Below are 25,337 nucleotides of genomic sequence, written 5' to 3'. Positions count from 1 at the left end.
CATCCCCCCCCCCTCATACCACCACAACCTCCGGAAGGGTCGATCAGTGAAGCAAATCCTGGGAAGCCCTCCCTTCCTCCTCCCGTCTCCGGCTCCCCAGTATGAGTGGGCATGCACATAAGAGCTTTGCTTGCCATGCAGTTCTTGTGAGCACGTGCCAAGCAGATTCCTCCCCCGTAACGAAAAATAATTTCCCGATGCTCAACAGTGTGCATATGTTTTGCATGTCATTAGTGCTGAACATTTGGAAGTTATTTCTCTGCACTGCTCACCTGGTATTCTGCGCTGTACAGAACAGCGGGAGAACATAAGAATAGCCTTTCTGGTTCAGACCAATGGTCCATCAAGCACAGGGGCCCATCTTCACGGGGGTCAATCCAGGTTTCTCGTACCTGGCCAAAACCCAAAGAGTAGCAACATTCCATGCTACCGATCCAGGGCAAGCAGTGGCTTCCCCCTTGTCTTTCTCAATAACAGACTATGGACTTTTCCTCCAGGAACTTGTCCAAACCTTTTTAAAAACCAGTTACATTAACCGCTCTTACCACAATCTTCCAGAGCTTAACTATTCTCTGAGTGAAAAAAACATTTCCTCCTATTGGGTTTAAAAGTATTTCCCTGTAACTTCATCGAGTGTCGCCTAGTCTTTGTAATTTTTGACGGAGTGAAAAATCAATCCACTTGTACCCGGGAGGGAGATTTTAGACCAGTCCTGGATTTCCGGCAACCTCAACCTGGTGGGACCTGCAGCTAGGGTTACCGTATCACTCCAGAAAAAGCAGGATGGATTGAGACATCTGGGTTTTAGTTCCTTTGAAAGCAGAGAAAGTAAAATCTGGATGTCTCAATCTGCCCTTCTGGAGTCATATGGTAACCGTACCTGCAGTACTTGATTCAGTTGGTAAAATAAGAGACTTCAAATGGCGCATTGCTTTAGGATATAAGTTTAAAACCAGGACTGACCAAAATGTTTCCCTCCTGCAGCTGGGAAACTTTCTCCCAGGGGAACAATACTTGGAACATCTGAACCTATTGCCTGTGTGGTTTATAACAGAGCTGCCAAGAGGGCCAACTAGGAAATCCGGACCTCTAGACCCACCCCCCAGGCTCATCCTATCCCACCCTCCCCTGTCCTGTCCCGCCCTGGCCCTGCCCCATTTCCCACCCCGGTCCCGCCTCAGCCCTGCCTCCAATCCCGCCCCCGCTGCCTGCTCTCGTCAGGCAGGGCATCCACGCATACGCAGATGCGGATGACATCATCGCGTTGTATCCGCGCATGCATGGTTGCTCTACTGCGCGAAAGAAAGCTTTTCAAAACCTAGACAAAGTGCTAGGTTTTGAAAAGCCATCCGGACCCCCAGGCATGTTCTCAAAAAGAGGGCCAACCCACTCAGCAGGAGATTTAGGATCTGCCCCCAGCCTGACCCACTCCACCCATTGCTCCACTCCACCCATTGCTCCGCCTTCCGTGCCCATTGCTCCACCCTCCCTGCCCATTCCTCCACCCATCCCCACCAATTGCTCTGCTCACCACTGCCCATTGTTCCACCTATTTCCACTAAACTAAACTAAACCTTAGGTTTGTATACTGCGCCATCTCCGCAAGCGTAGAGCTCGGCACGGTTTACAGAGTTAGGATAGAAAGGAACTCCAATGAAGGGTTATAGGATAGGAACCAAGAGGGTATAGAGGGGCCAGGGTACCAGAGAGGGGGGAGGTGTTACATTTTGGAAAAGAGCCAAGTTTTCAGGTGTTTGCGGAAAAGTTGGAGGGAGCTTGAATTTCTGAGCGGGGATGTAAGGTTGTTCCAGAGTTCTGTGGTTCTAAAGGGGAGGGATGTTCCTAGTTTTCCTGCACGGGAAGGGAATGATAGTTTTAATTTTTGGGAGGATCTGGTGGAATTAGGGTTTGAGGAATTCCAAAAGAGTGGAATAACGGGAGGAAGGATGCCGTGTAGGATCTTGAAGGCAAAGCAGGCACATTTAAAGAGGACCCTGGAGGGTACTGGAAGCCAGTGAAGCTTGGACAGAAGTGGTGAGACATGGTTGAATTTGCTTTCTGCGAAAATAAGCTTAGCCGCGGCATTCTGAATCTGCTGAAGTCTATGGAGGTTTCTCTTAGTTAGGCTTAAGTAGATGGAGTTGCAATAATCCAATCTGGAGAGCTCTGGCACAGCTCATTGGTGGACAAAGGCAAAAAAAGAATGACCTCGCTGTGCAGCAGCAGCAGGAAATGATGTTTTATGAAGTGTTTCCTGCTGCCATTGGACCGGGAGGCCACTCAGTGGGAGATTGCAGCTGATCCGCAGGCGTGGGGAAGATAACTCAGAAAAGCAGGAGACTTAGCAGATCTAGCAAAACCTGGACATGTCCTCTTTTTAGATGGCTGTCTGGGTGCCCAGAGGGATTTCCAAAACCTGGCAGTTTGTCTGGGTTTTGGAAGTCCCTGAGCTCAGGGCCATGTCTGGAGGCCCTCTGTGCATGCGCATAAGTCGACATAATGATGTCATATGCATGGGCGCATGTGTGTGATGTCATTGTGTTGACATCCCTACTACTACTAGTATTTATTATTTCTATAGCGCTGAAAGGCATATGCAGCGCTGTACATTTTAACATACAATAGACAGTCCCTACTCAGAAGAGCTTACAATCTAATTTAGACAGGACATTTCAGGGTTGGGGAGATTATAGTGGGTCTAGGTATCTGACAGCAGCGAGCGGGAGTTAAGAGTTGAAAGCAGTTTCAAAAAAGTGCATGCGCAGAGGCCCTCTAGATGTGGCCACCACTGCTCCTACTTTAGGAGGCCCGAAGGGGGCTGGGGGAGGGATGGAAGGAGGGAGGGATGAAAAGCTGCTGCACAGCGGGATAGGAGGGATGGAAAGCTGCTGCACATGGAGGGAGAGAGAAGAGGAGAGAGGAAGGATTGGTGGAGATGTGATGGAAGAGAGGAAGGGAGAGATGCAACAGAGGTAGATAGGGGTGACAGAGAGATATCCTGCATATGTTGGAGGGGAGGGAGACATGCATGAGAAGAGAGAGGGAGAAATGGAGAAGAGAGAGGAATAAATGTTGGACATAGGGTAGAGGGCAGGGAGAGATAATGCACATAGTAATGAAGGGCAGGAAGAAAGAGATGCTGCATGGAGGGTAATAGAGAGGTTTGACCCAGGGCACTAGTCAGGAAGAGAGAGAGATGGTAGACAGTGGGAAAGAAACAGAAATATTGGATATGGCAGTGGAAGGGAATTTACAAAGATGGAAGATGGATGGTGAGCACGAGAAAGAAGATGTCAAATGAGCAGGAGACCCTGGTGATCAAGTTAACAGAAGACAAACAGAAACCAGAGCCTGGGACCAACATGATTTGAATAATAAAATGAATAGACAACAAAAGGTAGGAAAAATGATTTTATTTTCTATTTTGTGATAATAAAATGTCAGATTTGAAATGTGTATCCTGCCAGAGTTGGTGTCGGACTGCGAGCATGAGCTAGGACCTAGCAGAGAGAGGAAAAGTATTTTTTGTTTATTTTGTTTACACTACAGTGCTGGCTTGGGGCTGGAGAGGGCAAAGGGGGCTGGGGTGGGTGAAAAGGCTACAAAATAAATCCACCAGGACATTTGGAAAAAAAAAAAAAAAAATAAGTCCTATTGGGTGGGAAAAGTGAATTGAATGGAAAAATCAATTCAGTAAGCCAAATCAAATTAAATCAAAATTTTTTGCCCTGAAACAGGCAGCACGACTAGTAGTATTGTGGCTCTGAGTGACTGGTGACAGGAAGGTTCGCAGGAACCAGTATACCAGTGGCTGATGGTGGGACTGGTGGCAACCAATGGAGATACTGGTAATGGTACCAGAAGCAGCCAGAAGACTCAGAAGTCCATTGATGGTTAGAGTAACTGGTGGAGACCGGCACAATCTGTAGTGGTCAGATTGACTGGGGTAGTGTGTCCAGAGGAGCCAGGCGGTAAAGTGACCACTTAGCCCATCAAAATTTGTGGCAGTGGTGGGATTTCAAAACTATCTACTAGTTCAGTGAAGAAGGATCCAGGAAGAAGAAAATAGAGCCCCAGGTGAGAAGGAAAGGGGGTGACTGCAGGGGAGGTGAAGTTCACAACAGGAGTTAGAAGACTCCTGGATGGAAAAGTTACACCTGAATAGAAGTGACCAGAATGTAAGTGCTAATTCAGAGAACCCTGAGAGAGTGGATACCAAATCCACCCTCTTGAGACAAGGAACCGGCTGATGCAGAAGATTGCTTACATATACCCAGTCTGAGGGAAGTAGGTGGCGGGATGTCACTAGCCAGCAGAGGGAAGCTTCAGAATCAGAAAAAGGAGCTCATTTGCATATGGATACTGCAAAGATACCTGGGAGCTCTCTAATCACCCTGAGTGGAAAAGGGGTTACAAAACAAGACTCCCAAAGAACCTGTAAAAGTAGAGCTCCTCCTGGAGCTCAGGCGACCCTTGAGGGAAGGAATGCTGGCAAAGGCATAACCCTCGGTAAGCCTAATTATATCAGAACAACCAGAGGGACCAGTGTGCTCAGGGAGAATATCTGAGTGACCGGTGATAGGAAGGTTTGCGGGGACCAGTGTACCAGTAGTATTGTGGCTCTGAGTGTCCAGTGGCATGAAGGTTTGCAGGAACCACTGTATCAATGGTATCATGGTTGATGGTGACTGGCAAGTGAGCGGCAATGGGACTGGAGGGAACAGTGGCAACCAGCAGAGAGACTGGTAATGATACCAGAAGCAGCCAGAAGACGCAGAAGTCCAGTGGTGGTTAGAGTGGCCGGTGGTGACCTAAGGGACTGATGGAGACCGGCATGATCTGTGGTGGCCAGAACGACCAGGGTAGTGTGTCCAGAGGAGCCTGGTGGTGAAGTGATGGGAAGTGACCACTCGGCTTGTCACACCCACCTTTAGAACAGATATGAATATAATACATTAATCCTGCAGTCCCGGCCTCCCCACTCTGGAGGAGTGAGCAGTGTCTCTGGGTGGTTTAGGTGGAAGCCCTGCCACGTACTCCCAATCCTCCTTCCGCACCCCATGCATGGGTGACACAGATTCCTTTGGTAACTCTTTCTGAACTTGGTCTTTCATATTTTCAGACCCGCTTCAATAGGAAAAGGTCAAACCGAGGTTATATGTGAATGGAGTCTGCATAAAATACGAGAAGGGATCCACAGGCAAAAACAGAGGTCAGAGTGCCCTGGGCCTGAAGGCTCCAGTTTGCTTGGTTAAAAATAGCTCGGCCAATTTTCAGGGCTATTTTTGAGACGACACTGGAGGCCTTGTTTCCCCTTTCTCCCTGACTGAGTTCCAAGCTGCCCATTCTGAGGTGTGAAGCGAAAAGGGACCTGGACGCAGAGGCGACCCAGAATTCAGACCAAAAGAGGCGCAATTAACACCCGTCTACTGTATAATTTGTAACCAGTAGCGACACTCACCATTCGGCCCTACAGGCAGCTCTCCAAAGGATCCCATCACTTCAGCACTTTCTGAGTGGTTTCTAGATGGAGGTCTGCCAGTCTCACTTTGCCACTGACACCATTATATTAAAAAAAAATAAAAAACAAGCGTGGTGTTTGGCAAGAAATTACAAAAAATTAAACCCTAGGGCCAGAAACGTGCTCCATAAAATAAATTTTGCAAACTGACTTGTGGGGTTTTACTGAACTCAAAACTTAAACCTCACCTGAACCAGTTCAGTAGGAGCAGATTGTGAGATTTGCCTGGTAGTTCCAGCAGCAGCTAAAAACCCAGAAGCCCGGGTTTAAATCCCACTCCTAGCTCTAACGCTGCTTGCGACCCGGGGAACTTCCCACTCTATCCATTGTTCATGTTTTCAAGTTTCAAGTTTAATGGAGATTTGATTAATCGCTTAATCATAATTCTAAGCGATGCACATAATAAAATTACAAAATGTGGGGAACAATACAATAAATAACAAAAATCAGATCTGACAAGACGATTGACAAACGTAACAAAACTAAGAACATAAGGGAAGAGAGGGATAAGAACTACAAATTATTTTAAAGTTAAAGAGGCATATAAGGGAGATACAGAGGGAAAGGGAAGTTAAAAATTACTTCAATAAACTTAGAGAGAAAAAGTAAAATTGGTTGGAAGACTAAATGGCTCATTTTCAAAGGCGTCTTTAAAAGAAAGCTCTTTAGTTTACTTTTGAATTTTTCTAAGTTGTTTTCTTCCCTCAAGTGAATAGGAAGTGAGTTCCAAGTTTGGGGGGCTGTATCAGAAAAAAATCAATTGCAGTCTAGTATTAATAATTCTAAGAGAGGGAATCGTCAGCAAGTGCTGTTCAGTAGATCTTAACCAATAGAACATTGGAAGTATATGGAATTAATAACTTATAAATGAAAGCTGGAGTTTTGTAAAGAAGGGATTTTGGAAGTATATGGAATTAATAACTTATAAATGAAAGCTGGAGTTTTGTAAAGAAGGGATTTGAATTTTAAGATACAGTGTGGGGAGGATGAAGTCCAAGAATACACTAAAAGTACATCTCCCTGATTATGGTATTCCTATTTATTTGTTTCTATTGTTTGTACATGGATCTTAAGGTGATTTGTATGTAATTTGTAAACCACCTACTTAATATGCGGTATATACATTTTTAAATCAATAAAATAGTAATTTGGCTTGTTCAGTTTTCTCAATAGTGGAGGGGATATTTGTGAGGAGGAGGGGACAGGAGACAGGGGTTTTGTGTTTATAAAATGACAATTGGATAGAATATTGTTTCTTTTTATATTTTAACAAAATAAGTTCAATATAAAATCATAACTATTCGAGGCTTGTGCACATGGGCTCAGACGCTTTGCGGGGGCAGGGACTTAGCTCGCATAGACAGGGACTGAGCTCGTGGGGGCGGGGACTGAGCTCGCGGGGGTGGAGGTAGGGACGTGGACCAAGCTCGTGGGGGCGGGGTTGGGTACTGAGCTCGTATAGACAGGGCGAGGACAGGGACTGAGCTCACGGGGGTGGGGGTGGGGGTGGGGACGGGGACTGAGCTCGCGGGGGTGGGGGTGGGGACAGGGACCGAGCTCACAGGGGCGGGGATGAGAACCGAGTTCGCAGGGACAGGACGGGGAGGAGGATGGAGCTCGCGGGGATGGGGGACAAATTTTTTCTCCACAGTCATCCAGCTCTGCAGCAATCTCAAATTCATATAATTACATTTTCTGGTCCACTTTGTTGGTTTAGACCTAATTTTTATATAAACACCCAATGACTTTCCTCCCTGTGATTTATAACATTTTACTTTCGAGTGTAAACAGTGCCGCAGTTTGCTGGTAACAGTGGGCAAATCTACAATCAAGGCTGTGCTTTCACCCTCACTGACGTGGCTCTGCATTTGCTATGGCACCTTGGCGTGCGTGCCAGTCTGTGGATGCCATATGCCGATACCTGGACTCTTTATAAAAATCCGTAAAGTGATCTTAAATGTCCAAATACTTCACAATACAGTGACATAGATCAGCGGTTCCCAACCCTGTCCTGGAGGACCGCAAGGCCAGTCGGGTTTTCAGGCTAGCCCTAATGAATATGCATGAGAGAGATTTGCATATAATGGAAGTGCCAGGCATGCAAATCTGCTCCATGCATATTCATTGGGGCTATCCTGAAAACCTGATCGGCCTGAGGTTCCTCCAGGACAGGGTTGGGGACCACTGACCTAGAGGAAGCTGTCCAAAATGCTCATCAAGCTAATGAATGCCAAATCAGGCGTGCGCCCTGTGCAAACAATGGAGTGGGAGCAATTTTTGCATCCCCATCTCCCTTGTGTCCTGTGTGGTCGCCCTGCACATACAGCTCTCAGGATGTCCCAAAAAGAGGTGTGGGAATACTTTACAGGAAGAACATAAGAATAACCTTACTTGGTCAGACCAATGGTTCATCAAGCCTGGTAGCCCATTCTCACGGTAGCCAATCCAGGTCACTAATACCTGGCCAAAACCCAAGGAGTAGCAACATTCCATGCTACCGATCCAGGGCAAGCAGTGGCTTCCCCCATGTCTTTCTCAATAACAGCCTATGGACTTTTCCTCCAGGAACTTGTCCAAACCTTTCTTAAAACCAGCTACGCTATCCACTCTTACCACATCCTCTGGCTTCCCCCATGTCTTTCTCAATAACAAACCATGGACCGCACTAATAACTGTTATTTCGGTTTAGTAAAAGAGGGGGTAAATTTGAAACTATAAGTAGATAGAATAGAATTGCTAATCAATGCGATGGACGAGCGTGGTTTTGAGTGCAAATTAACTTAAAACACGGCTCAATAATCAATAAAGCAAACACGCCTTTCACCGTCCACCATCTGCAGTCATTCTATTTTTTCCCATTTATTTTCGCAAAGATAAGATCCAAACGGTAACAAAGCCTCGATTGTTTTGTCGCTCAAGTTAGGATAACGATTGCATAAAACAATAAAGATAAAATGATTTGCCGTCAGTTTTCAAGGACCAAAAACGCCAAAGAATGATGCTTGTCTGGGCGGTTGTATCTTTACACACACAGACGCTCATAACATTGACAGACTCTTGCGTATGTGACATACATGTTATCTAGTGTATACTTATGAAGGAAATTTTTAAAAATAAAGTCAAATTCTGGAATCTCTTAGGGGCAGACGGTTTTAAAGACACTGGGTTAGCGCTACAGCCCCCAACACACTGAGCTTGTGGGTTCAAACTAGAGGTCTGCACAGGAACAGGGATCGCGGGAATCCCGCGGATCCCACGGGGGTCCCGTGGGAATCCTCCCATAACCCATGGGACTCCCACGGGGACCCCCTCTGGCCCACGGGACTCCCACGGGGATGGAAGGCTTTGGAAGCAGGGTTTGTCCATATAATATAATGGACACGTCAGCCTTAGTAAAAGAGGGGGTTTATAAGTTAATTACCTGAACAGAAAACAAAAAAAAGGGTTCCACCAAAGAGATTCCACAAGGAAAACAGCAGCGCAAACACAAAAGAAACTGTGAATTGATGATCCGGTCAGAAGTAATTGCTGCTTTTTATGGGGATGGGCAGGGATGGAGGTTATTCCTTGCGGGGATGGGTGGGGACGGAGAGGATCCTGACGGGGACGGGTGGGGACGGAGAGGATCCTGACGGGGACGGGTGGGGACCGAGAGGATCCTGACGGGGATGGGTGGGGACGGAGAGGATCCTGACGGGGACGGGTGGGGACGGAGAGGATCCTGACGGGGACGGGTGGGGACGGAGAGGATCCTGAAGGGGACGGGTGGGGACGGAGAGGATCCTGACGGGGACGGGTGGGGACGGAGAGGATCCTGACGGGGACGGGTGGGGACGGAGAGGATCCTGACGGGGACGGGTGGGGACGGAGAGGATCCTGACGGGGATGGGTAGGGACGGAGAGGATCCTGACGGGGACGGGTGGGGACGGAGAGGATCCTGACGGGGACGGGTGGGGACGGAGAGGATCCTGATGGGGACGGGTGGGGACGGAGAGGATCCTGACGGGGACGGGTGGGGATGGAGAGGATCCTGACGGGGACGGAGAGGATCCTGGCGGGGAAGGGTGGGGATGGAGAGGATCCTGACGGGGATGGGTGGGGACGGAGAGGATCCTGACGGGGACGGGTAGGGACGGGGAGGATCCTGGTGGGGATGGGCAGGGATGGGTGGGAATTTCTGTCCCCCGCGCAACTCTCTAGTTCAAACCCTGTGTTGCTCCTTGTGAGCTTGAGCAAGTCACTTAATCCTTTACTGCCCCAGGTACATTAGATAGACTGAGCCTGCCGGAACAGAGAGGGAAAAGGCTCGAGTACCTAATTTGTAACCCATTCTGAGCTCCTTTGGGAGGACGGGCCCCAAAAAATCAAATAAGTAAGTAAACCTAGTAGCAACGGTAATTAGTAGTGGGCTGGATGGATTGCGCTCACCGCTCACTCAAAGGAGAAAAGTAACTGGGAGTTTAAGGCACTGCGGCCTTCCCAACCCCCACACTCTCTGCTGAATCTGTTTTCTGCCACCTCATCAAACTGGGCTGAGTTTTTGTCCCGGCAGAGCGACGGCGCCTCGGTCCCACGTTTTGTAACCCAAGCAGGCTTCCTTCCCTCTCATAAACAGCTTCTCGGCACCCCCCCCCCTCTCTTTTTTCCTCTCCACATATCGGCAGAGTTTCCAATAGTGAAAATAAGAAAGCAGCCCATCTGTTGCTCATTGTCACGTTGAGGCCACGGGCGCTAGTGAGACTCGCTTCTTTATTGTCTGCATGAACTGTGACCTTTGCTGAAAGGGGTTTGGTTTTGTTTTTTTTCTCGGCTCCTGCTAGACACCCATGCTGTCGTATCTCCGAGGTTTTTGTGTGGAGCAAAGCAAGAAAATAATCTATTGGCATTTCCCGTCTTTTGGAAGACTGGTTAACTCCGTTTTCATTCTATTCTGGGTTTGTAATCTGTGGTTGAAGACAGCAGATTGGTCTAGTTTTGCTGCTCTGGTGGCCATATGGCAACCTAATGGCCACCAGAGCAGCAAAACTAAATAGACAACTCACCAATCTGCTGTCTTCGACCACAGATTACAAAACCTTCGAAAAATAAACAAAAACCCTACTCTTCAAAAAAATACATAAAACCTATTTAACACGATCAGATCCATCCCTACCACCCTGTCTACTCCTTATCAAATCTAAAATGTTCAAATTACCCATTATGTATTACCTAATTTCATGACAATTCTTATGTAATCCGCCTTGAACCACAAGGTAATGGCAGAATAGAAATCACTAATGTAATGTAATGTTTCAACACCCCCCCGTCCTAATCACCACTTCCTCTCTAACTTGAGCAGGAGTCTGCCACCCCTAGTCCTGCCAGCGGGGGGTGCTGTGTCACTATCACCTTTTCAATAGTGAGGGACAAGAGTCTGCCTGGTGCTAGCGATTGGAAACACAACATTGAAACATCACCACCCACTGACAGCAATAGAGTTGGAGGACTCCCGCTCAGTTTAGAGGGAACTGTGCCCCCTAATCCTTTCTTTAGGGTTACCAGATTTTCGGGAACGAAAATCTGGATTTGTGGCCCCGCCCCCGTTCTGCCCGAGTCACACCTTGTTCTACCCCCAGCAAGAGATTCTCGGGGGACAGCGGGAACCAGAAGGCCTTGAGCATGCGCAGATGCCCAAGGCCCAGCCCGGCGGCAAGAGGTAGGATCTTCTGGCACCGGCACGTGCTGTGTGCCGGTGCCAGATCGGGGTAAAGGTTTGGGTTTGGGCGGGCAGGCGATGCCGATTCTTGGGGGGGGGAGGCGATGCCGGTTCTCAGGGGTGGGTTGGAAGCATGCCAGTGGCCTCGGGGGTAGGGGGTGGGGTGGAAGCGAGCAATGCTGGTGGCCTCGGGGGGGACAAACCAATCAAGCGAGTTTCCCTTACTTCCTATGGGGAAACTCGCTTTGATATATCTTCACAAAAGTGTTATCTTTCCTATTATAAATGTAATTTAATTAATTTAGGGGTCCTTTTATTGAGGTGCACTAACTGATGTATCGCATGCTAAATGCTAAGATGCCAATAGGAATATAGCATTTAACACACCTTATAAAAGGCCCCCTTAATGTTTATTGTAAACTGCTTCGTTATGCTAGCGGGGGAAGCAGAGGAGTGGCCTAGAGGTTAGAGTTGCCACCGCCACGGTACGGTGAGGTTGTGGGTTCAGTCCTAGCGCAGCTCATTGTCACCTAACCCCACCCCCCATGGCCCCAGGTTCCATAGTTAAACTGTAAGCCTAAAGGGACAGATAGGGAAAATACCTTAGCACCTGAATACTGTATCTGGCAATAAGAACATAAGAATTGCTGCTGCTGGGTCAGACCAGTGGTCCATCGTGCCCAGCAGTCCGCTCACGCGGCGGCCCTTAGGTCAAAGACCAGTGCCCTAACTGAGACTAGCCTTACCTGCGTACGTTCTGGTTCAGTAGGAACTTGTCTAACTTTGTCTTGAATCCCTGGAGGGTGTTTTCCCCTATAACAGCCTCCGGAAGAGCGTTTCAGTTTTCTACCACTCTCTGGGTGAAGAAGAACTTCCTTACGTTTCTACGGAATCTATCCCCTTTAAACTTTAGAGAGTGCCCTCTCGTTCTCTCTACCTTGGAGAGAGTGAACAACCTGTCCTTATCTACTTTGTCTTGAGTCCCTGGAGGGTGTTTTCCCCTATAACAGCCTCCGGAAGAGTGTTCCAGTTTTCCACCACTCTCTGGGTGAAGAAGAACTTCCTTACGTTTCTACGGAATCAATCCCCTTTCAACTTTAGAGAGTGCTCTCTCATTCTCTCTACCTTGGAGAGGGTGAACAACCTGTCCTTATCTACTAAGTCTATTCCCTTCAGTACCTTGAATGTTTTGATCATGTCCCCTCTCAATCTTTTCTGTTCGAGGGAGAAGAGGCCCAGTTTCTCTAATCTTTCGCTGTACAGCAGCTCCTCCAACCCTCAACGTTCTTAGTCGCTCTTCTCTGGACCCTTTTGAGTAGTACCGTGTCCTTCTTCATGTATGGTGACCAGTGCTGGACGCAGTATTCCAGGTGAGGGCACACCATGGCCCAGTACAGCGGCATGATAACCTTCTCCGATCTGTTCGTGATCCCCTTCTTTATCATTCCTAGAATTCTGTTCGCCCCTTTTTGCCGCCGCCGCCGCACATTGCGTGGACGGCTTCATCGACTTGTTGATCATAACTCCCGAGTCTCTTTACTGGGGGGTCTCTCCAAATACCGCCCCGGACATCTTGTATTAATTTATGAGATTTTTTTTACCGACATGCATCACTTTACACTTATCCACGTTGAACCTCATCTGCCATGTCGATGCCCATTCCTGAAGCTTGATTATGTCACTTTGAAGATCTTCGCAATCCCCCTGTGTTTTCACTACTCTGAATAACTTTGTATCGTCCGTAAATTTCATCACCTCACTCGTCGTACCAATGTCTAGATCATTTATAAAGATGTTGAAAAGCACGGGTCTAAGCACCGAGCCCTGCGGCACCCCACTGGTGACGCTCTTCCAGTCCGAGTATTGTCCATTTACCCACACAATGGGTGACTCTTTCTTCATAAATATGGGTCATAAATAAACCATCTCTCCGTCCCCCCAAAAATATTGCTGTCAAGGAACAACTTTTAGAGGTGTTAAACCAAACCATTTTAATATGCCGAACGACCTCTAATGAAGCCACAACCTGAATCATGTGCGAGACCGCTTTTACAGTTTTTGCAAGCTGCATGAGTGGAGGGCTGGGCCATTGTAAAACCCTTCAGGCCCTCTGCCGGTTGAGGAAAGGTTGCCATAGGGGCCAGAGATACTGGTAATTATGGTGGCCAGAGCTGTGGCTACAAATACCTTAGCAATTTACAACGGGAGAGCTGCTGTGATGGCAACGCCTGTTTCCTAGCGTGCTCCTGGCATGCGTGTCGCAGGCGAGGTTGGTGGTCACACAGAGTAAGCATATCATGGTAGGAAGTCAGACCACAGATGTCATTGTGGTTGCACAAACTACTCTGGCCTGTTTTGGGGACTGCTGTGTGTTTAGAAACGTGAGTTACGAAGGAACAGTTCAAGGATTTTTCAGTGCTATAGTGTGAGCGGCCACAGCAGACGCATGGGCAGTGATTCTGATACTATTTTGGAGATCCATATGGATGAAGGCCGGCATGGAAGGCATGACTGGACTCCAGAGTTAAATGCCTTTTTCCTTCACATATTTTCATTCTGTTAGCTGGTTCATGTAGAAAGGAGCTCATTTGAATTTGCACAGTGCTGACATGGAGAGGGTTTATCTGAGGATCCCCCCCTTGCTTTCTTTTTCCTATGTGCTTTGCAGAGTACGATTACATAACTTTTACCCCCAAATATACCCCCCTTTTACAAAACCACGCAAAAGGTTTTTAGCGTCAGCCAGCACGCCCAATGCTCTGTGCTGCTCCAACGCACCGTCAGAGCAGCGCAGAGCATTCCGCGTGCCGGCTGGCGCTAAAAATCTCTTGCGTGGTAAAAGGGGGGGAGGATAGTTTTTATTAAATTTTGAGAGCAATGTACAAAATCCTGAGTGGAGTACAACGGGCAGAAGTGGATCGATTTTTCACTCCGTCAAAAATGACAAAGACTAGGTGGGACACTCGATGAAGTTACAGGGAAATACTCTTAAAACCAATAAGAGGAACTTGTTTTTCACTCAGAGAATAGTTAAGCTCCGGAACGCGTTGCCAGAGGATGTGGTAAGAGCGGATAGCGTAGCTGGTTTTAAGAAAGGTTTGGACAAGTTCCTGGAGGAAAAGTCCATAGTCTGTTATTGAGAAAGACACGGGGGAAGCCACTGCTTGCCCTGGATCGGTAGCGTGGAATATTGCTACTCCTTGGGTTTTGGCCAGGTACTAGAGACCTGGATTGGCCACCGTGAGAACGGGCTACTGGGCCTGATGGACCATTGGTCTGACCCAGTAAGGCTATTCTTACGCCAAAGGACTCATTACAGAAACCTGTTGTCTCCCTAGGTTAAAATTCTTAAACAGGTCTGAAAATAAGCAGAGAATAACCTGCTACCAGTATCCTCCATTCTGTTTTTGGCGATCCTAGGAATGATTGAGGGGTGTTAGCTGCCTTACACTACATGCTGGAAAGGCAGGTTGTCAATATAAGATCAAGGGGTACACACTGGAAATCCATTACCAGCATGGCTTTCTGTCTCAGGGGTCCGATACCAAGGCCAGCCGGTGTTAGCTATTTCTCAGGCTCTGAAATAGAGAATGGCACGGGGACAAATTTTTCTCCTTCCCCGCGGGAGCTCATTTTCCCGTCTCGTCCCGGCGAGTTCTTTTCCTGTCCCTGCCCATTCCTGCAAGCTCCGTCCTCATCCGCACAAGCTTCAAACACTGACGCAGCAGAGGGAAGCCTGGCGGGGCAGGCCGCGAACAAGCCTGTTCAGAGCCTGCGTCTGCTGGCTGTCCAATGCCACCGCCGCTGCTTTAGGAGGTCCTGGAGGTATGTCAGGCCTCACCGGGAAGGGGGGAGGGAGGGAGGGGTTGATCGGGAAGTGCTGCACAGGGGTATGGGAGGGATGGAAAGCTGCCACACAGGGAGATAGGAAGGAGAATCGATTCAAATCATGTTTTTTACCTTGAATCGAACAGCAGTGTTTTAAGGGGGTGGATGGGCAAGGTTCCACTGTAGAGCAACTGACAGCTTCCAACTGTGAGGTAGGACGCATGCGATCCACATTTACACCAGAATGGCTGAAGGCGAGTCCTGCTGCTGACCTACCATTTATTTTGAGGTGATCCAAATTTATTGTGATTAAAAAAAAAAAAAAATGCACACAAAGAGTAGTCAGAATTTTGGGCTAGCCTGTCCTGACATCAAAATACTTAGAAGTTATAAGTAATTCAAGCTGTGACCTGTCATTTGCTCCGAAGCCAACTTTTTGAAAGTAAATCCCATGTATCGCTAGCAGCAAAGGACATTACTTCTGTTTTCCTGCTATTAAAGTTCAGTCTACTGGCATCCAGCCAGTCTTGCATTTTATTCAAATCTGAATGCAACTAAGTCAGTACATAAGGTCTGCTGCCGTTTTGTAATCTGGGAGAATCTTCTGATCACGGCCTCCGCAAGCCTTAGCTAAGTCAAAGAAGAGCGTGTCAGCTGTGAGCCCTGTAGAGCGAGATTCCGGGTGCGCTGCGAGAGATAGGCCTCTGGCGCTGCTGGCACTGGCGCCAGTGCCTCTCCTCCTCCCTGCCCCCTCCCCTGGCGTACCGAAATTTTAGGGTGACCAGATGGAGGGATTTCCGAAACCCGGCAGTTTGTCCGGGTTTTGAAAGGCCCCAGAACTCAGGGCCGCTTCTGGAGGGCCTCTGAGCACACGCATATGTCTATGTGATAATATCACGCACATACATGCGTGTGACATCATGCGGCCCCAAGATGAATGTGCCACGGCTGAAAAAAGCTTGCGAGACAATGGGGTCACATACGTCCCCCACCCCCTTGAGATCTGTCTCAAATGCTGTCCCATCCCTGCCAGCTCCATCCTCATCTGCACAAGCTTTGAACATTTACGATTTTAAAGTGTTCGGGGCTTGTGCAGATGAGGACGGAGCTTGCAGGGATGGAGGCGGGGACAAGAAAAGAACTCGCCAGGATGGGACAGGAAAATGAGTTCCCGTGGGAGCACGGGGAAAAATTTGTCCCCGGTGTCATTCTCTACTTGGGAGAACAGTAAAGAAAACTGAATAAATAAATAGGGTGAAAAATTTCAGCCTCTGACAGAGCTGGCATTGTGATGTCATAATGCCTCATTCCACCTATAAGAGCCAACCTCATCTGTGATGTCACCATGGCTTCATTGTTCTAGACTTGGCTCACTTCTACTACATTTTGACAGACTAAACTGGACAGACAAATCACCACTCTGTTATCTTCGACTACAGACGACAAAGCCTTCAGGAGAGACATTAAAACCATACTCTTCAAAAAACACATAAAACCAATCCCAACCCAATATCCAACACTCTATTTACCCTTAGATCTCTCTAATACTCTTTTATCTACCAAATGTTATCTAAAACCCATAATTTCACCTTATTCTTATCTCCTAAAGACCTCCACTTCCCTTTGGTAACTCTTTACCCAATATATATATTACCTTAAAAATTCTATGTCATCGCTTATTCTATTCCTTCAAATTTTGAATGTAATTTTGTTTTAGTTTGGATGTAATCCGCCTTGAACCGCAAGGTAATGGCGGAATAGAAATCACTAATGTAATGTAATTTTGAGGAAAAGAACTCGCCAAGAAGGGAAAATGAGTTCCTGCAGGGACAGGGAAAAATTTGTCCCCATGACAGTCTCTAGATAGGAGCACATGATTTTGGTGTCCTGTCTGGGTCATAATATGCCACAGTGGTGAAACTAGCACACTTGGGTCACATGATGCATGTTCGTAACAAAAATCTCATGCACAAATACAGGATGTCCGGGGCGGTATTTGGAGAGACTTCCCAGGAAAGAGACTTGAGAGTTCTGATCAACAAGTCGATGAAGCCGTCTGCGCAATGCGCAGTGGCGGCAAAAAGGGCGAATAGAATGCTAGGAATGATAAAGAAGGATTCACGAACAGATCGGAGAAGGTTATTGTGCCGCTGTACTGGGCCATGGGGCGCCCTCACCTGGAGTATTGCGTACAGCACTGGTCGCCATATATGACACAATACTACTCGAAAGGGTCCAGGGAAGAGCGAATAAAATGGTTAAGGGGCTGGAAGAGTTGCCGTCCAATGAGAGGCTAGAGAAACTGGGCCTCTTCCCTCTCGAAAAGAGGGCACTGAGAGGGGACATGATTGAAACATTCAAGGTACTGAAGGGAATAGACTTGGTAGACAAGGAAAGGTTGTTCACCCTCTTCAAGGTAGGGAGAACGAGAGGGAACTCTCTAAAATTGAAAGGGGATAGATTCCGTACAAATGTAAGGAAGTTCTTCACCCAGAGAGTGGTGGAAAACTGGAAAGCTCTTCTGGAGTCTTGCTACTCTTTGGGGATTCTGCATGGAGTCTTGCTACTCTGGGGATTCCGCATGGAGTCTTGCTACTTTTCGGGGATTCCACATGGAGTCTTGCTACTCTTTGGGGATTCCGCATGGAATCTTGCTACTCTATGAGGATTCTGCATGGTGCCTTGCTACTCTTTGGGGATTACGCATGGAATGTGGCTACTCTTTGGGGATTCCGTATGGAATCTTGCTACTCTTTGGGGATTACGCATGGAATCTTGCTACTCTTTGTGCATTCCGCATAAAATATTGCTACTCTATGAGGATTCCGCATGGAGTCTTGCTACTCTTTGGGGATTCCGCATGGAATGTTGCTGCTCTTTGGAGATTCCGTATGGAATCTTGCTACTCTTTGGGGATTACGCATGGAATCTTGCTACTCTTTGTGCATTCCGCATAAAATATTGCTACTCTATGAGGATTCCGCATGGAGTCTTGCTACTCTTTGGGGATTCCGCATGGAATCTTGCTACTCTATGAGGATTCTGCATGGTGCCTTGCTACTCTTTGGGGGATTCCGCATGGACTCTCCCTACCCTTTGGGATTCCGCATGGGATCTTGCTACTCTTTGGGGATTCCGCATGGAGTCTTTCTACTCTTTGTGGATTACGCATGGAATGTGGCTACTCTTTGGGGATTCCATATGGAATCTTGCTACTCTTTGGGGATTACGCATGGAATCTTGCTACTCTTTGTGCATTCCGCATAAAATATTGCTACTCTATGAGGATTCCGCATGGAGTCTTGCTACTCTTTGGGGATTCCGCATGGAGTCTTGCTACTTTTTGGGGATTCCGCATGGAATCTTGCTACTCTTTGGGGATTCCGCATGGAATCTTGCTACTCTATGAGGATTCTGCATGGTGCCTTGCTACTCTTTGGGGGATTCCGCATGGACTCTCCCTACCCTTTGGGATTCCGCATGGGATCTTGCTACTCTTTGGGGATTCCGCATGGAGTCTTTCTACTCTTTGTGGATTACGCATGGAATGTGGCTACTCTTTGGGGATTCCATATGGAATCTTGCTACTCTTTGGGGATTACGCATGGAATGTTGCTGCTCTTTGGAGATTCCGCATGGAGTCTTGCAACTGTTTGGGGATTCTGCATGGAATCTTGCTACTCTTTGGGGATTATGCATGGAATCTTGCTAATTATGCATGGACCGCAGTTCAGGACCGCAATCTGCTTCTGCTGCTTCGGGGCTTGAGGGAGGTGGGGTTCACAGCTCTGGACTGTCACCACTTCAAGTTCTTTGAGGCATTGAAGGGAGGGGGTTTGTGGCTCAGGACCGTTGCTGCTGGTGCTTCAAGGAACATTTTTTTTGCCGGTTGGGTGAGTGCCGGTTAACCAAGATTCTACTGTAGTACTACTAGTATTTAACATTTCTATAGTGCTAAAGGGTGCACACAGCGCTGCACATTGTGAAATTAAATAGACAGTCCCTGCTCAGAAGAGCTTACATTCTAACTTGGGTAGACAGACATGGCTTAGAGGGTTGGGTATGCAGAACCCACTTCTCTGTTACTAGAAACATGGAAAGCACCCGTACCAACTACTAAGCTCCCTCCCTCTCCCTTAGAGATCCTCTGTGAGTGGCCCATGCTTTCTTCCATTCAGACGCAGTCTTCGCCTCCACCACCTCCAGTGGGAGGCCATTCGACGCATTCACCCTTTTCATGTATAAATATTTCCTTAAATTATTCCTGAGCCGTTCTCCTTTCACCTGTGCCTCAATTCCTGTTTGCTCATCAGTAGAAAGTGAAATGGTGGTTGGGGGGGGGGGGGGAATCAGGCATGCCACACTAGTGAGTCACCTGGCCATTCAAGCTAAGGAGCGCCTCCATGAGCCACAGAGACCTGGAATGCTGCACTGTCACTGCTCCCAGTCCCAGCTTCAAAATTACATCCTCTTCACCCACATCGCTCGGCTTTACAACTTCTGCACCCACCACATTCATTTCATCTTCCTCTTTCTTTGCAGCCTTCATGATTGTGCGTGCGTTCAGTGTTGGCAAAGCCTGTCTTAGGAGAAGAGGGGGGTGGGGGTGGAAATTCAGATGTTCCCCCCCCCCTTGTTTTCTGGATGAGTATATGGTATTTGCATTTTTGGCTTTGCTTATGCACTGGATTCAAGTTTCAAGTTGCTGAGAGGCGAACAGGCCAGGAAGAGGGAGGGAGCGGAGGGAAGATTTATAAAGTTTTTTTGGTCGTGGGTTTTTTTTTAAAATTTTTGGTGGCTGCCAGTCGCCTTTAGATCTTGGTGAATCCGCAGCGGCTGGGCGAAGATGGGATAGGGCAGAAGCAGCTGAAGGTGAGAGGCGACAGGGGGCTTTTAAGTTTCTTTTTTTGAGTGGGGGGGGGGGGGGGAGGGAAGGAATGAAAGTAAGACCCAGACAGCATGGCTTCAGCTACAAAGCCAGGCTTTACAGGGAAGGAGCCTGTGGTTTCAGGAAAAAACTCTATCATCCACAGCATGTCCTTTATTTGTCTCTGTTCTCTTTCTTGTATAAACAAGTCTGCTTTGCCTTTTTGTCCCCATTCTTTCTTGCTTGCTTTTTCCCCCCTGTTGCTTATATTCGGTCTCCTTTCCCATGTCCTCTCCTATTGCTTTCATCTTCCGTCTGCTGTCCAGGGAATCGCTTGCACTTCTCTGATTTTAAGACAAAATGGGATCGTCAGTGGGATCCCTTCACAGAGAAAGGTAGGGGAGGGTCATTAGGGTGGGCAGACTAGATGGGCCGTGGCCCTTATGTTTCTCTTTCAGCCTTTGCCTCTGTCTCTGCCGCTCATCCTGCCTGGGTGTCTCTCCACTTGTATCTTGCATTTCTTTTTGCCACTTTTCTGTCTCACATTCTCCTCTGCCTGATGTTTGTTGTCCAGTTAGTTCTTTGGCTCAAGGAGGAAAAAGGAGGTCAAATTGCTACCCCCGAAGAAGGGGAAAAGAGACATTCCAGGGCTCAGAAAGAGCATACAGGGGATCTGATTTGCCAATAAAAAGCAGCCTTTACCCTAGTTAAGGCAAGTGCAAAGTGTTTGAGTTCATGTTCACTTTCTCTTGTGAGTCCAGAAGTGCAAAAACGGCCACCGTCCTTCCCACGCTGTTCTAGCTGCTGTTTCTCTCAGGTCACCAGAATTCTTTGGGGGTCTCGGATGTTTTCTGTTTGTGTTTGGAAATGTACAGTACATTTTTTTCCATGAATATTTTATGAAAAATTTTGGAAAAAAAAGAAGAACATCACAACGGAAACGGAATTCTGTTTCTGTTTGTCTGGGCTCTCCAGTTCCATTTTTGTATTTCTAATTTTCTGGTGCCTTGTTCTCTGCACTCCTCACCCGTGACCAAGCTCAGGTTTTTGCTGGCGTTTACTTTCTGTCAGGGATCGGTCCGATTTGATTTGGTTTCCTAGACAGAAAGTGTGTTTCAGATTCTGGGGCACTGGCTCCCAAACATGCCTGGAGGACTCCCAGCCAGTTGGTTTTTCAGGATATTCACAAGGAGGGCCAGATTCAGTAAATAGCGCCAAAAAGCAGGCTAGGAAAAAGTCATGCTCAATACTATTCTGTGAAGGGTGCTGTGTGGGCTGCGTGCGTATTCCAGTACCCAACTTTGATACTCAATGTGTAATTAAAACTCTGGAATTCATTGCGAAAGAATGTGGTGAAAGCAGTTAGCTTAGCAGGGTTTAAAAAAGATTTGGATAACTTCCGTTATAGGGCAGCGAACGGTACTGGGGTTTAAGAAAGGATTGGACAATTTCCTGCTGGAAAAGGGGATAGAGGGGTATAGATAAAAGATTACTGCACAGGTCCTGGACCTGATGGGCCGCCGCGTGAGCGGACTGCTGGGCGCGATGGACCTCAGGTCTGACCCAGCGGAGGCATTTCTTATGTTCTTATGTTCCTAAAAGAGAAGTCCATAAGCCATTATTAAGATGAACTTGGAGAAATCCACTGCTTGTTCTTTGGATTGCAGCATAAAATCTCTTTGGGATCTTGACCTTGGTTGGCCACTGTTGGAAACAGGATACTGGGCTTGATGGACCTGCAGTCTGTCCCAGTATAGCAACTCTTATGACTTATACCAACAGAAACCTGGTGTAAATCCTGGTGCATTGAAAAATTTATAAAAATGATTGGGAAAAAAAATCCTGGTGCGCAGCCCCCAAATTCTGTAATAATGCACGCAATTCTTTGGAATGCTGTGGGTTGTGCACAATCAGATCCATGCGCAAATCCAAATTAGAGCCAATTAGCATCAGTAATTGAATGTTAACAGCCAATTATGAATTGATTGGTTTGTTAACTAATTTATTTGCATGCAGATCTCAGGATTGTGCGCAATTTTGGGCACCCAAAATTGGATGCCATTTTTAGAACCCAGAGGTGGATGGATTTATATGCACTTAACGTAAGGTAAGAGTGTGTGGTGCACTGGTTAGAGCTAAGTGTTAGCACCCTAAGGTTGTGGGTTCAAATCTTGCACTGATCCTTGTGACTTTGGGTAAGTCACTTAATCCCCATTGATTGTAAGCCTACTGGGACAGACAAGGAAAAAGGCTTGAGTACCTGACTAAATCCATGTAAACTATTCTGAGCTCCCCCTGGGAGAACGGTATAGAAAACTAAGTAAATAAATAGTGTGAAGAATTTCAGCATCAGATAACCAGAGTTGGTATTGTGATGTCATAATGCCTCATTCCACCAACCTCATCGGTGATGTCACAAAGGCTGGATTGTACTATACTTGGCTCACTTTCATTACATTTTGATTTCTAGAGTGGCGCAGTGTGGTTAAAGCTGCAGAAACCTTTACTTGGGTCCCACTTCACCAGGGCCAGTTTTTAATCATTTCTTCCTTTGTCATTTGTTATAGAAATAGGGAGGTTGGGGGAGGGGGGGGGAACAAATGATTAAAAATAACTGGGACTGGGTGAAGTGGGTGCTGAAAGAGCTGTGCGCTATAAGAGGCCCCATGATCCCTGTCCCAGGTAAAGGTTTCTGATGTTCCTCTGTTTGGGGTAATTTTTAAATAAAAAAGAAACCCACTTAACCCTTTCAGGACCAAGGGACCTATTTGTCCCATAACTTTAAAATCCTATAAATTTTGATTGGGATAGTCTACAGTTCTAAATTTGATATGTACGGATTCCATATGATACTGCCTTTATGTAAACAAACTGGTTCCGACATTCATTCATTAGCGTCGTTGCCAGATTGACGAGAAGATTCACTTGCCACACTGTCCATAAGCCAGAAGTGTGATTTTTTTAAATAAAAATAATGATATTTCACAAAAAAAATCAATTTTTTGGCATCTGCAAGCCCTTTTTACCATAAAAATGTCGTCAAAACCACAAAAATTGGCCTACGATCCTTATGGTCCTGAAAGGGTTAAAAGGAACCTCTTTGTTTTAAGACATTGAAAAGTACTATAGAACATTGAACTTTTGTGCCACCTTTTGTGGGCATTAAAAAAATTGAGAGATATTTCGTGGATAAGGATTAAAGCGTTTATTCACTTTTTCTGTTGATGCTATGCAAATTATGGGGGTAGATATAGAATTATTTATGGATCTCCTATTTAACGAGACCATCAACACTAATGTGTTCAGCCAACACAATCCCCGAGCTGTTCGTCACAAGCCACGGGATACTCTGATGGCTGAGCATAAACGTTGCCCTTTCCTGTGGTGTCATTCGCGCTGCAGGCTCTCACAGAACACGGCAGAAGGACAAACAAAACTTACCATGCCTTTCGCGATGGTCGCTAAACCGGCTCCAGATTTTTTTTTTCCCGAGCTTCCTGGCAGACTCTGCCATGCAAATGTGGTGACGGGTCAAAATTGCGTGAGGACAAAGGCGCGCTGACAACCGAGGGTGAACAACTGAGCGCAGGGCTTAATCGCGCTGAAGAAAACCCATATTTTAAAGGGCTCTGATGGGGTGTGGGATCGCGCTGCCTCACGCTGCCATGTTGGGGGGGGTGTAACTCCACACATTATACTGAAAACTTAACTTTTTCCCCCCCAATACAGGGAAAAAGTTAAATTTCCAGTATAATGAGGGGGGTTACTACCCCCCAAACCCCCCCTAACGCCAGCACAATCTCTATTAAGTAAAGTGGGGGGTTCCCAACCATCACCCCCCGTCGGAGCCCTTTAAAATATGTTTTTTCTTCGGCGCGATGAAGTCCTGTGCTCAGTTGTCCGCACTCGGTGGTCGGCGCGCCTTTGTCCTCGCGCGCTTTAGACTATGAACCTGCAAATGTATTACAACGAGATCATGATTATTAAAGTGGTGGTGAAATCAATATTTAATGGCAATTATCCGGGCAATTATCATTGCTGGGTGATTCCCCAAGTGTGGCATCGGATTTTGATGCCAAAAATTACCGGCGGGTCCAGGGGGTGCCTGAACGGTGCAAAGCATGTCTCAGGCGAGTGTTTCTGGCTGTGGCTTATCATAAAGTTAAATTTAAAAAAATACACTATTAACATAAATTATAGTAGTTTGGGAGAAAAAAAAAGATCCCAAAAGCATGCGTCTAAAAGCATGTGTATTAAAAGTGTGTCTTTCGCCTGCTTTTTGAAAGCCAACACTTGCAAGACCCCTTCATCAAACAGAACTGACATGCCTATGATTTACATGATGTAGCATATATTGTGGTCCAATAAGGCACGCAGATGATATGGTGCTCTCGGGATTGCACGAATGTCCTAGTTTACTTGTGTAGCACATAAAGTTTTAACTCTTCAAATTGAATCACCTCGCTTGTAGTTTCAATTTCTAGATCATTTATAAATAAGTTAAATAGCACTGGTCCCAGGACAGATCCCTGCGGCACACCATTATTTACCCTCCTCCATTGGTAAAAAATGGCCATTCAACCCTACTCTCTGTTTTCTGTCCGATAACCAGTTCTTAATCCACAATTGAACATTGCCACCTATCCCATGACTTTTTAATTTTCTCAGGAGCCTCTCATGAGGAACTTTGTCAAAAGCCTTCTGAAAATCTAGATACAATATATCATGTTTATTCACACCTTCAAAGAAGTCAAGCAGATTGGTAAGGCAAAACCTCCCTCGCCTGAACCCATGCTGATTCTATCTCATTAAATCATGTTTGTCTACATGTTCATGTTTTATTTTTTATCATTGTTTCCAGTATTTTGCCCAGCGCTGAGGTCAGGCTTACCGGTCTATAATTTCCCGAATCTCCCTGGAACCCTTTTTTAAAAATCGGTGTAACATTGGCCACCCTCCAATCTTTAGGTACTACAGATGATTTTAATGACAGGTCACTAACAGCAGATCAGAAATCTCATGTTTGAGTTCTTTCAGTACCCTGGGATGTATACCATCTGGTCCAGGTGATTGTCTCTTTAACTTGTCAATTTAGCTTAGTACGTCTTCCAAGTTCACCGAGATTTCTTTCAATTCCTTTGCGTCATCACCCTTGAAATCCATTTCCAGTTCAGGTAGATTTCTTAAATCTTCTTCCATAAAGACCGATGCATAAGAACATAAGAATAACCTTACTGGGTCAGACCAATGGTCCATCAAGCCCAGTAGCCCATTCTCACGGTGGCCAATCCAGGTCACTAGTACCTGGCCAAAACCCAAGGTGTAGCAATATTCCATGCTATCAATACAGGGCAAGCAGTGGTAAAGTAGACGTAGAGTTTGTTTTAATTGAGTGTTTCTTTCTCACTGTATTCCTCACCTTCTC

General features: G+C 46.8%; 1 protein-coding gene across 2 annotated transcripts in view; it reads left to right on the top strand.

Annotated features, from left to right (window-relative positions):
• Window positions 1-25,337, top strand: part of IL11RA (interleukin 11 receptor subunit alpha) — a 205,978-nt gene that overhangs the window by 50,677 nt on the left and 129,964 nt on the right. The window contains exon 1 of one of the 2 annotated variants that reach the window (XM_033936499.1): window positions 19,788-19,917. The exons of the other annotated variant lie outside the window; for it this stretch is intronic. The gene's annotated coding sequence lies outside the window, so the exon portion shown is untranslated. Of the gene's footprint in view, window positions 1-19,787; window positions 19,918-25,337 lie in introns of those variants that run through there. 2 annotated transcript variants of the gene reach the window in all.

Source organism: Geotrypetes seraphini, chromosome 1 (assembly GCF_902459505.1).
Source record: "Geotrypetes seraphini chromosome 1, aGeoSer1.1, whole genome shotgun sequence".
In the NCBI taxonomy this organism is placed as follows: Eukaryota; Metazoa; Chordata; class Amphibia; order Gymnophiona; family Dermophiidae; genus Geotrypetes; species Geotrypetes seraphini.
The sequence above is the reverse complement of the archived record's forward strand: the minus strand, read 5'-3'. Positions and strand labels throughout refer to the sequence as shown.